This window comes from Trichosurus vulpecula, chromosome 4 (genome assembly GCF_011100635.1).
Source record: "Trichosurus vulpecula isolate mTriVul1 chromosome 4, mTriVul1.pri, whole genome shotgun sequence".
NCBI lineage: Eukaryota > Metazoa > Chordata > Mammalia > Diprotodontia > Phalangeridae > Trichosurus > Trichosurus vulpecula.
In genome coordinates this window covers 127632710-127643493 of record NC_050576.1, presented here as the reverse complement: position 1 = coordinate 127643493, position 10784 = coordinate 127632710, and positions in this window count along the sequence as shown.

Sequence of the window (10784 nt, the reverse complement as noted above, 5' to 3'; positions counted from 1 at the left end):
GGTCAGGCTAGGAGCAGAGCAAGCAGAATGAAAACCTATTTATTCTTGACAGCTCTCCATCTTTTCTGGGTTTACTTCTTTTATAGAATTTAGGCCATAGCATCCTATTATTCTTTTTCTGAACATTTTGAAGTCATCTCTGCTGAAATCTAGTATATATGTCACACCATATCCAGCTTCCTCTTCTTCTCTATCCCAGACCCTAATATGGAATAGATATTCCCAAGGTTCTCCATTTCTATCCCAGAAGCAAGTTTTTTCTTATTGGCGAGAATCACTTACAGAATGGAATTTTCCTTTTTTCCTCTACCTTTTGAAGGACAGAATGGAATTTTCCTTTTTCACTCTATCCTTGAAGAACAAAATTATAATTAAGGTAAATCAAGGCCCTGACACACACATACATATATTCACATACATTTATGTATATAAGTACATATACCTATACATATGTATATATACTTATGTGTTAATGTAGAATATATTTTAATATGTTGTTGAATCATTTTTCAGTCATGTCCAACTCTTTTTGACTTTCTTGGCAAAGACACTGAAGTGGTTTGCCATTGGAGAAGGAGCTCCAACTCATTTTACTCATGAGGAAACTGAAGCAAAGAGAGTTAAGTGACTTGCCCAGGGTCACACAGCTAGTGTGAGGGTGAGGCCAGATTTGAACTCAAGAAGATGAGTCTTTCTGACTCCAGTCCTGGCCCTCTATCCACTGCACCACCTAGCTGCTCCATATTTTAACATACACTACCACTCTCCTTTGGGCACCTTTTACCTCTTCTTTTCCTTTTGAATAAGGCCTATCTTTATAGAAACATAAGTCATGCTCCTCATGGTACCTCCCAGATCTCAGTCATAACAGTGAAGTCAAATTCATCTCTAGTTCCTTTTTCTTGTGACTCATACTCTATGTATCTGTGTATGGACATCAGCTATATGTTTTATTATTGGCTGCTTCTTGATTTTTGTTTTCTGTAAATTTCTGGATGTGTCTTCTATTTTTCTTCTTACCCTGTAACTACTCTATATGTTATTTAGGTTGGCATAGATAAGTAGGCAATTTTCTTCTTCCCCTTTCTTTTCAGTTTGAAGTCTTCTTTAGCAAATTTATAAGACTTCAGGAAAATGTATTAGCACCACTGTCATGCCTATATTTTAAGCTAACATCTAGACATCCAGCTCCCATTCTTAGATACCATTTTCTTAACTCTCCAAAGCTTCCTTCTTTTCTAAAATCCAAAAGCAGTGATTAAAACCACTTATACCCCTCAGATCTTCCATTTCTTGCCCAAGATTTCATATTTGCAATGCTCAGCAGTTTCCAGATTCTTTCTGGTAATGTAATTTTTGCTCATTTGAATTACCAACAATGGTTAGTAGTCATCCAATTTTACAAGTCTTGTGAGATTCTCTGTCCCATCCTGGATACATGCCTGAAGAAGAAAACAAAACTCTTTTGTTATCAAGTTGACAAATAGCTGCTTAAGTACCCCTTAGCAGGGAGTCTCCAATTGCCAATCTTTCTTTGACCCTTCATGATCTCTTACTGAGAGCACCTGTGGATTCGCATCATCATTCCTTGGAAGACAAACAGCTGCTTCCTCCTAAGAGGTTTTAGCTTCCTCCTGATTGGGAAAAACCTTATACCATATTCTGAGCTCCAACTGTTCTGTGGTCGTTCTTCTTTTCTCTTGTATCTCATTCTTCCACCCTCAGATGTTCTGATACATTAAGACACCCTTTTACCTTTTTAGATTCTTTTTCTTCATTTTGCATATCGAAGCCTCCTTCATTCTCCCCATGCTTCAAGCCTGTGCAGGATATATGTGTTTGGGAGTAGTCTAATAGAAGTATGAATGGATTATATGTGGTATGGGCAGATATGATTTTGGATCTGGCTGACTGTCTCCGAAGAAGATTGCAAATTCCTCCTCTGCAGAGAATGGGATAAGGACTGTATCAGACTCCTTCACTTGCCTCCTCCCAAAGGGGTACTGGACCAGAAGTATTCTATCTACTATATCTCAATAGTTGTAGACAAGGAGTATGATTTTGGGGGGCTCAAGATAAGAGCTGCTTCCCTGGTTGCTCTTAAAGGTACTTAGCTTCCTGATAGCATCTTTAGCTGCCTCCCATCAAACAGCTAGTAAATTTCTTTATCAAAATAAGCAGTAAACAGAAATCAGGAAAGTTACATAGATTAGAAGACCAAAGAAATCACATGAGCAAATGAACTCTTTAGGTGCAAGAAAATATCTTAGCTGAACCAGGAGAGACAGAATAATCTGGGTGGAGATTTTACTACAATAATACAGATGATTGGGAGATACTTAATCATATAAACAAAAATACAATTGAATATAGATAATGTTAATATGTGATTTTCTAAGTCAGTATGTGGTTGCAGGGATCCTTATGTAAGGTTGAATGACTTCTACTTCTATTTGAGTTTGACACCACTATTTCAGATATCTAGGTTTAAAAATTCAGTCATTTCTTACTCATCCTCTCCCTCAATCCAATCAGTTCCTAAGTCCTGTCAATTCTACTTCCTCAACATCTTTTGTATCTTTTTCTCCACTCCCATGACTCTAGTTCGGCCTCATTACCACTGAGATGGACTCTTGCAATAGCCTTCAATTAGGTTCCCTGGCACCAGTCTCTCCACTTTTTCCATCCATTACAAAAATTATCATCCTGAGATAATGCATTATTATTTTATGAAAGTTTGAGATAAATTTGAAATTTCACAAAATAATTCTTCCCTTCCTTCCTTCCCATATTTTAACCTGTACATGAAAAAAGAAAAAAAAAGTCGTGTGTAGTGGAAAGCGTAGTGAATTTAGAGTCAGAAGACCCGGACTCTAGATAGGTCCATGATAGGTAAGCTACTTCCCCTTTCTTGCCTTAAATTTCTTCATCTGTAAAATATTAATATATAATGTTGATTTAAAGTTTGTAAAATACATGTTTTATTTCATCTGATCCTTACAACCACACTATCAGATAGGTGCTGTTATCGTCCTAATTAATAGATGAGGAAACTGAGGCTGAAGGAAGAATATAACTTGCCCAAGATCACACAGCAAGGAAGTATCTCAGGCAGGACTCAAGCTCAGTTCTTCATGATTCCAAGTCTCATGTGTCACAGTGCCTCCCCAGCATGAATATGGGGTGGCTGATTACTAATGTCCCCTCCAGCTCTGACATTCTACAATTCTAGGAAATCTCAGAACCACTACAGAAAAACCATAGGCTGTATACCAGGTAGCAAAAAGTGAAAAGGATTTGGCGTATTTAGCCTATTGAACAGCATCATCTAGTGACCAGATCTAGAAATGACCCTGGGGATTTTTTACCTCCCTAAGAGCTTTTTCTTCATGGAAAACTTTGGACCAGGATAGAGTCATTATTTATTCCATATTACATAAGACAGTCCTGATTTTTTTTACTTCTATTTGGCATGGACAGATTTCTTGGCTTTTATTCTAGCAGTAGACATCTGATCAGTAGTTACCTGGGAAGGGGAATTAAGTAGAGAATTCCATTGTCTTAGACTTGTCTCTATCATTTATGGCCAGCTCCAATCAACTATTAATCTTCCCATTCTACGGCTAGTAAACTCTCCCTGCTCTTCTTATATCTGACCCTTCCTTCCTCAGTCTCAGCCCTATAGTTAACTAGTTCAGCTATATATTCTCCTTTCCCTTTAATTCCTTGCTCTGGTTATATGTTAGATATCACCCCATCCAAATTTTGCCACCTTCACTTTCTTTAATTCTGAAATTAACTTCTCCAATCATAATATTTTTTTCTTTCATCCTCCCTACAATCTTTTGATTGAGAAATGTCACTGCCTTTCCTTTGCCCTCACTCTTTCTGCAGCTTTTAACATTTGATTCCTCCTTACTTCTAGATTCTCTCTCTGCCTTTCACTTCTTTGACACTGACCTTTTCTACTTATTTAGCTACTCTGCTCAGTCTCCTTTGCTGTATATATCTTTTATATATAATTAAATATTTAAATATTAAAGGCAGGAATCCACCATGGTTCTGTTCTGGACTCTCCTTTCCTGGTTGGCAACCTCATCAATGCCCATAAGTTCAATTATAAGCTCCAAGCAGATGACTTCCAATCCCATGCTCTCTCCTGAATTCCAAGCCTATATCTACAGTCGCCTTCTGGACATCTCCACCATTAGCATGTCAAATTCAGTGTTTCAAAACTGAGTTCATTATGTTCCTTTTCCTATGAACTTTCCTAATTTCTCATGAGGGTAATATGTTTCCAGGTCATCCAGTTATCCCTGACTCCTTTCCAGACTTTCCAGACATCACTCCCCTTCATACATTCTATGTTGTAGTCAACATGGACTACTAGGTGTTCTTCAGATTCTATATTCACTTTCTAGATCCTGTGTCTTTGTACAAGCTGACCCCAAAACCCAGACAATATTCTGTATTCACCTTTGCCTGTTAGAATCCTTCTCTTCCTTCAAAACTTATCACAGGTACTACCTCCTATGTGAAGTTTTTCCTGCCTTTTTTTTCTCCTCATCCCAGTTATCAGTTCTCTATTTCTCCTCAAATTACTTTCTATTTACTTGCCTGTACATATTGTATTTTCTCAGTAATAGGTAAGCTCTTTGAGGGCAGAGATTCTTGTCTTTATTCTTGTCTTGCACACGTCAGATACTTATTGTTTGTTGAGTTGAATTGAGTTCAGTTGGCTTGTCACTACACAATGTTGTTCCAGCCCTACTCGTTAGACTTCTTGGTTGAGACCTCATGTCTTCTATTACTTCTATTGCTTCCACCCACTGTTCAAAGTACATGGAGACTTGGGCATCATCAGACCTCACACTTTCAAAGTTTGCATTTGTTCAAGCCCTACTTCCCAAGGAGGAGATGGATGGGAGGGCCAACCAGTTCACAAGCCTCATGGAAAGAACTCTTTTGAGGAAAGAGTCTCTATCCAAGTCATAGTGGGAGAAGAAACAGGATGCCATGTGACTCAAGCCAGTGTTCAGGGCTTAACTAAATCCAAGGGCTAGACAAAAGGAAAAAAGACTCCCTAGCCATGATCAAAAGCTGAGAGAGTAAGCTAGAACATATTAGGAAGGGGAGTTGTAGGCAGTAGCTTGTTTATAGTTAGGGCCATACAACCTCCTTGCCCTATGCAGAATTCTTCTACATCCAGTTCACATTAGTCTTACAAGCATGCTCCAACCCTTTGATCTCTGGACTTGTGCTACTATGGTCCCAGATGTCATAAATTACAGAGGCATAGTGGATAGAGTACTGAATTTGAAGTTAGGTAGACCTAGGTTTAAATCCTGCCTCAGGCAGGGCCTTGTAGCCCTTGGGAATTGCCTTAACCTCTCTGAGCCTTAGATTTCTCATCTGTAAAATGGGGGTGATAATAAGAGTACCTATCTTGGTGGATAGAATATTTATTAAGCACTAAATGCGCCAGGCCCTTTGTTAAGTTCTGGGAATACAAATACAATTTGAAAAATAATCTCTGCCTTCAAGGAGTTTCCATTCTAATGGGGGAAGAGAACACATAAAATTTAGGTTATGTTGTCATTTTTACTATATTGGTTTGACCTACCCCCAAACAATTTATATTTTCTAAGTATGTGGATCTATATTTCTATAAATAGTGTTTTGAAGTTGTATTATTATAGTTCCTGTATATGTCTTGGTAGATATATGCTCAAGTATTTTATATATTCTATAATCGTTTTAAATTGAATTTCTCTATCTCTTCCTGCTGGATTTAGTTGAAAAATACAGAAATGCTGATGATGTATGTGGATTTATTTTACGTCCTACAACTTGTTAGTTTTCATTAATTTTAGTCAACTCTAAGATTCTCTAAGTAAATCACAGAGTTATTAGCAAAAAGCAATAATTTTACTTCCTCTTTGCCAATGCTTATTCCCTCAATTGCTTTTTTCTTATCTCATTGCAATAGTTTGCATTTCTAGCACTATATCAAATTGTAGTGGTGATAATGGACATCCTTGCTTTCCCTTTGATCATGTTGGAAAGACCTTAATCCTATTGCGTATAATACTAATTCTTAGTTTTAGATAGGTGCTACTTGTATGTCAAGAGAAAATCCATTTAATTTCTGTTTTAGTATTTTAACAGAAATGGGCATCCTATTTTGTCAGAAACTTTTTTCATCTATTGATATAATCATGATATTTATTTTCTTGTTCTTATTGCTGATACGCTCCATTATGTTGATAGTTTTCCTAATATTGAATTAATCCTGTATTCCTGGTATAAATTCAGTCTAGTCATAGGGTATAATCTTTTTTTACATATTGCTATAACCTCTTTGCTAATATTTTATTTAAAAATTGTCATTCAATATTCATTAAGAATATTGGTCAATAATTGTATCTCTGTATTTTGACTCTCCCTGGTTTAGGTATCAAGATCATATTTATATCATAAGAGGAATTTGGTAGCATCTCTTCTTTTCCTGTTTTTGCAAACATATTGTTTATATTAGAATTAATCATTCTTAGAATGTATGATAGAATTCACTTGCAAATCCGTCTGGCCCTAGAGATTTTTTTTTCCTTTGAGAATTTGTGTATGGCTTGTTCAACTTATTTTTCTGAGAATAGATTATTTAAATTCTCTATTTCTCATTTGGGCAGCTAGGTGGTGCAGTAGATAGAGCACTGGGCCTGGAAGACTCATCTGCCTGAGTTCAAATCTGGCCTGACACTCACTGGCCGGGTGACCCTGGACAAGTCATTTAAAACTCTTTGCCTCCATTTCCTTATCTATAAAATGAGCTGGAGAAGGAAATGGCAAACTACTTCAGTATCTTTACCAAGAAAAACCCAGATAGGGTCATGAAGAGTCAGACTCAACTAAAAAACAACTCAAGAGCAACAATTTCTGATTCTGTTAATCTGAGCATTTTATATTTTTATATTGTAAATTCAATAACTATTTCATCCAATAAACATTTATTAAGTGCCTACTATGTGCTAAGCACTAAAGAAACAAAAAGAGACAAAAGACAGTCCCTGCTGTCAAGGAGTTTGTTATTGTTTGTCCTTCATTTTCTAAAAGGAACAATGACGACATGAGGGTAATATCTTGGCTTGTATATAAATTGGATTTAAGTGAGGCAGAGTCACACGGAATTGGCAGCCTCACTCTCCCTTCGAGAGTCATCAAAGTCCAGTGGCAAGACAAAAGTCAGGACAACTGGTGATGGCCTGGAATGCGGTGGATGACTGGTGTCTTCCATGTCTCAACAAGCTCTAAGCACTCCACAGAGCCCACTTCAGCTACCTTCATGGCTGTTGGAACAAGTTGTTTTCATTTGCCCATTCCACCAAAGGAAGTCTTCAAAAACTTGGGTTAGCCATCCCCCAACTCACACAGGTTTGCAGCCTGTCAGTTACCCTCAACTTGGCATGCTACAACTTCTTGGAGCAGAGGTGAGAGTTGGGTGAAGGTGAACATCAAAGGTGGAGAAGCAGCCCTGAAAAGGGTTTAGCAAGCCATAACACCAGAGATGCTAGTCCTCCCTGAATACCCCATACACCCTACTATATACTTGACCCCTAAATATATAACATATGTATGTATAAAGCATAAACACTCCCTGAATTGTTCCTACATTTCACAAGGCTGACAAGAAAGGAGGCAACCTCTCTCTCTATGTGAGATCTGCTTAGGGCCATTGTATTTACTACCTTTGGATATATTGATCAAGATCCACTTTTTTTCTTTCTGCTTGTCGATATAGCCAAGAGAGAAATAATCAAATTTCTCAGTAAGAGTGAGTTGCTAACCATTTTCCCTCTAGGTAAAAATATAGTTTCAGAAATGTCATTTGTGTGAAAGAATACACTAAACAGAGTTGATTTTTGAAAAATATTCTATTTTTACAATGTTGATAAAAACTCAGTGTCATTGGAGATACAAGTAATTATAAAATCACAAAATCTAGGGAGACAACATGCAAACAAATAGGTACAAAGCAAGCTATAGGATAAATAGTAAATAATTAAAAGGGAATACACTGGAATTAAGCAGAATTAGATTTTAGTTGAGACTTAAAGCCAAGGAAGTCAGTAGTCCAGCAGAGAAGAGAGAACATCACAGGAATAGAGGACAGTCAGAGAAAATGCTTGGAGCTGACAGATGGAGTAAATATTCCTCCAATTCATTTAAGTTGGTTTTATTGGCATAGAGTTGAGCAAAACAGGTTCTAATAGTTTCCTTTCTTGATGGAGCAATGGGCACATGTGCAGAGTGCTGTTTCTGGGACAGTGTGATGGTGGATAAGGGAAGTACCTTGGAAGAGACTCCTCTAGGTCATTTTCATTGTGGGTATATGTGCCCTTGACTTCAGAACAACGAGACTCACAGATGAGCCTCAGTAAAGGCTGGCCCAAAGTTAATTCTTATCATCAGTCTCTGGTCCCCAACAATTTGACCAGCTCAGGAGTAGCCTCTGAATTCTTCCAGCCCAATGCAAATACAGACATACTGGAGGGAGGGGGCAAAGGGATGGGTTATAAGGTAAATCTGGAGAAACGAGACTGAATTTCTGCTGAATTGGTCTCAGGTGGTTTGGGGGTGATTATTTTTCAGAATCTCTAAGATATATAAAGCTCCAAATAACTAGACATTGGTTCAATTGCTCCTGATTCCTGTCTCCACTGACTGTAACACCTCATCCTAGGTTTGTCTTCCCTCTCCTTCCCCCTTACTCCCATTCTATTAAAGCTCAATGCTTAATTCTCACGGAGGAAGGTGATCTGAAAAATTAATTCAAATAGTTTGGTGTTACTCCTACTTGCCAGCTAGGTGGCCCAGTGGATAAAGTTCTGGGCCTGGAGTCAGGAAGACTCATCTTCCTGAGTTCAATCTGGCCTCAGATACTTACTAGCTGTATGACCCAGGGGAAGTCACTCAACCCTGTTTGCCTCAGTTTTTCTCATCTGTAAAATGAGCTGGAGAAGGAAATGGCAAACCACTCCAGTATCTCTGCCAAGAAAACTCCCAATGGGGTCACAAAGAGTCAGATATAACTGAAACAACTGAATGATAACAACAACAAATTACAATCTGGTTGGAGAGATAAAATATACAAACCTGAAATGACCGAAGAACTATCGAAAAGCTTTTTAGTGATTACACTTTAACAGTGGAGCCTAGGGAGACTACCCAAGGGAAAGTTTCCTTAATGAAACTTTAGTTAGGTGACATGCTTGGGTGGAAGGAAAGAGGGTTCTTTCCAAGACTCCTTTAATTACACTAGACAGTTCATCCTCTTCCGTCTCAGCCCATAACTGCCTCTAAAAAATCTAGAAATTCACCAATATACCACAAAATGAGAAAAGGCCCAAGAGCACTGCTCTGACATCTCTCACAATCTTCATTCCTTTGGCCCACACCATTTTGCATTTCCCAGTTTGGCCAACAATTGCAATCTCATGGGTTTGCCATAATCATGGCAAAGGAGAACACCAGTACTATCTCCACATTGAAGGACTATTTACTATCTCTCAGAAACATCTGCCCATCCTTAAGATTCAATTTTCTGCCCCTTTATAGACTACCTAATTTCTCTTCCATATCTACAATTTAGGCCATTGAAAGCTCCTTGCTGACCACTAAAAACAGGTACAGCCCCAGCTCCCAAGATGCAAGCCTGCCAAGGCTAATTTACCCAGAGATTGGGTATTAATACCTCTTCCCATTTTTTAAGCCTCTTTAAGCCTCTGGATTGGCACAATTAGGGTTAGATTCTCTACAACTCTGTCTGCTTATCCTTCACTCCTTATTAGGTCATTTAGAAAATACAATCACTTTATTGGCCCTATAGATAATAGGGTAGTATCCTATTGGTACTGGCTCTTTGCCTCAAACTAGATGTGAGCCTGAGCCCTCAAGGACTCTGGGCTTCCAAGTAGAACGTTGAGATGGCCCCACGTCCATAAGCTTTCCATTATGGGCTATCCCTATTAACAGCTGTATCCCTGAACCCCTTATGAGTAGCAAGAAAATTTGTCAAAAGTTATCTTTGAAGCCAGTAGCTTTTGATCTGATCTCTTTTGCATTATACTCAGAAATGTGCTGGAGCCCAATCGAACAGGCTCACATTTTCAATGTGAGCATTTACACCTCAGAAATTGGCGAATGCTACCAATCAGGGCTTGATTTGTTGTTTCACGGATTGTCTAGACTTAAGAAAGTGATAGAGAAAATGTTCATCATTCAAATTAATTTATTAACTTTAATTTATTATTTTATTAATAATTATCTATTTAGATTATTTATCAATTATTTAATTTATTGATTTATTTGATTTTGTTAATTTAATTGAAATTATTTAATGGAATTAATTTAATTGAATTTACTAATTAATTAGAAGTATACCATGCATACATCTTTTTTTAAAAATTTATTTACTAGCACACCCCTGCCTATTCCCCACTTTTCCTTTTAGAACACATTTCAGATGTTCGGGAATAAAGTACATTTGGTGTTTCCTTCTGCTTCTACAGCAGCCTTCCATGAAATAGTACGTATTTTGGTAGGATAGGACTTATGCAAAGGCAAACAATATCATAGGTACTACTAGGGAAGGTATAAAAAGGCAGGTCAAGGAGAAAAGTCAGGAGGCAGGCTAAGGACCTTGTCATGCTTTTATTTCACTGGGTTTCATTTCAATAACTAGGTACTTCTCCTGTGGAATAAAATGGACCTTTTTTTGGTTGAAA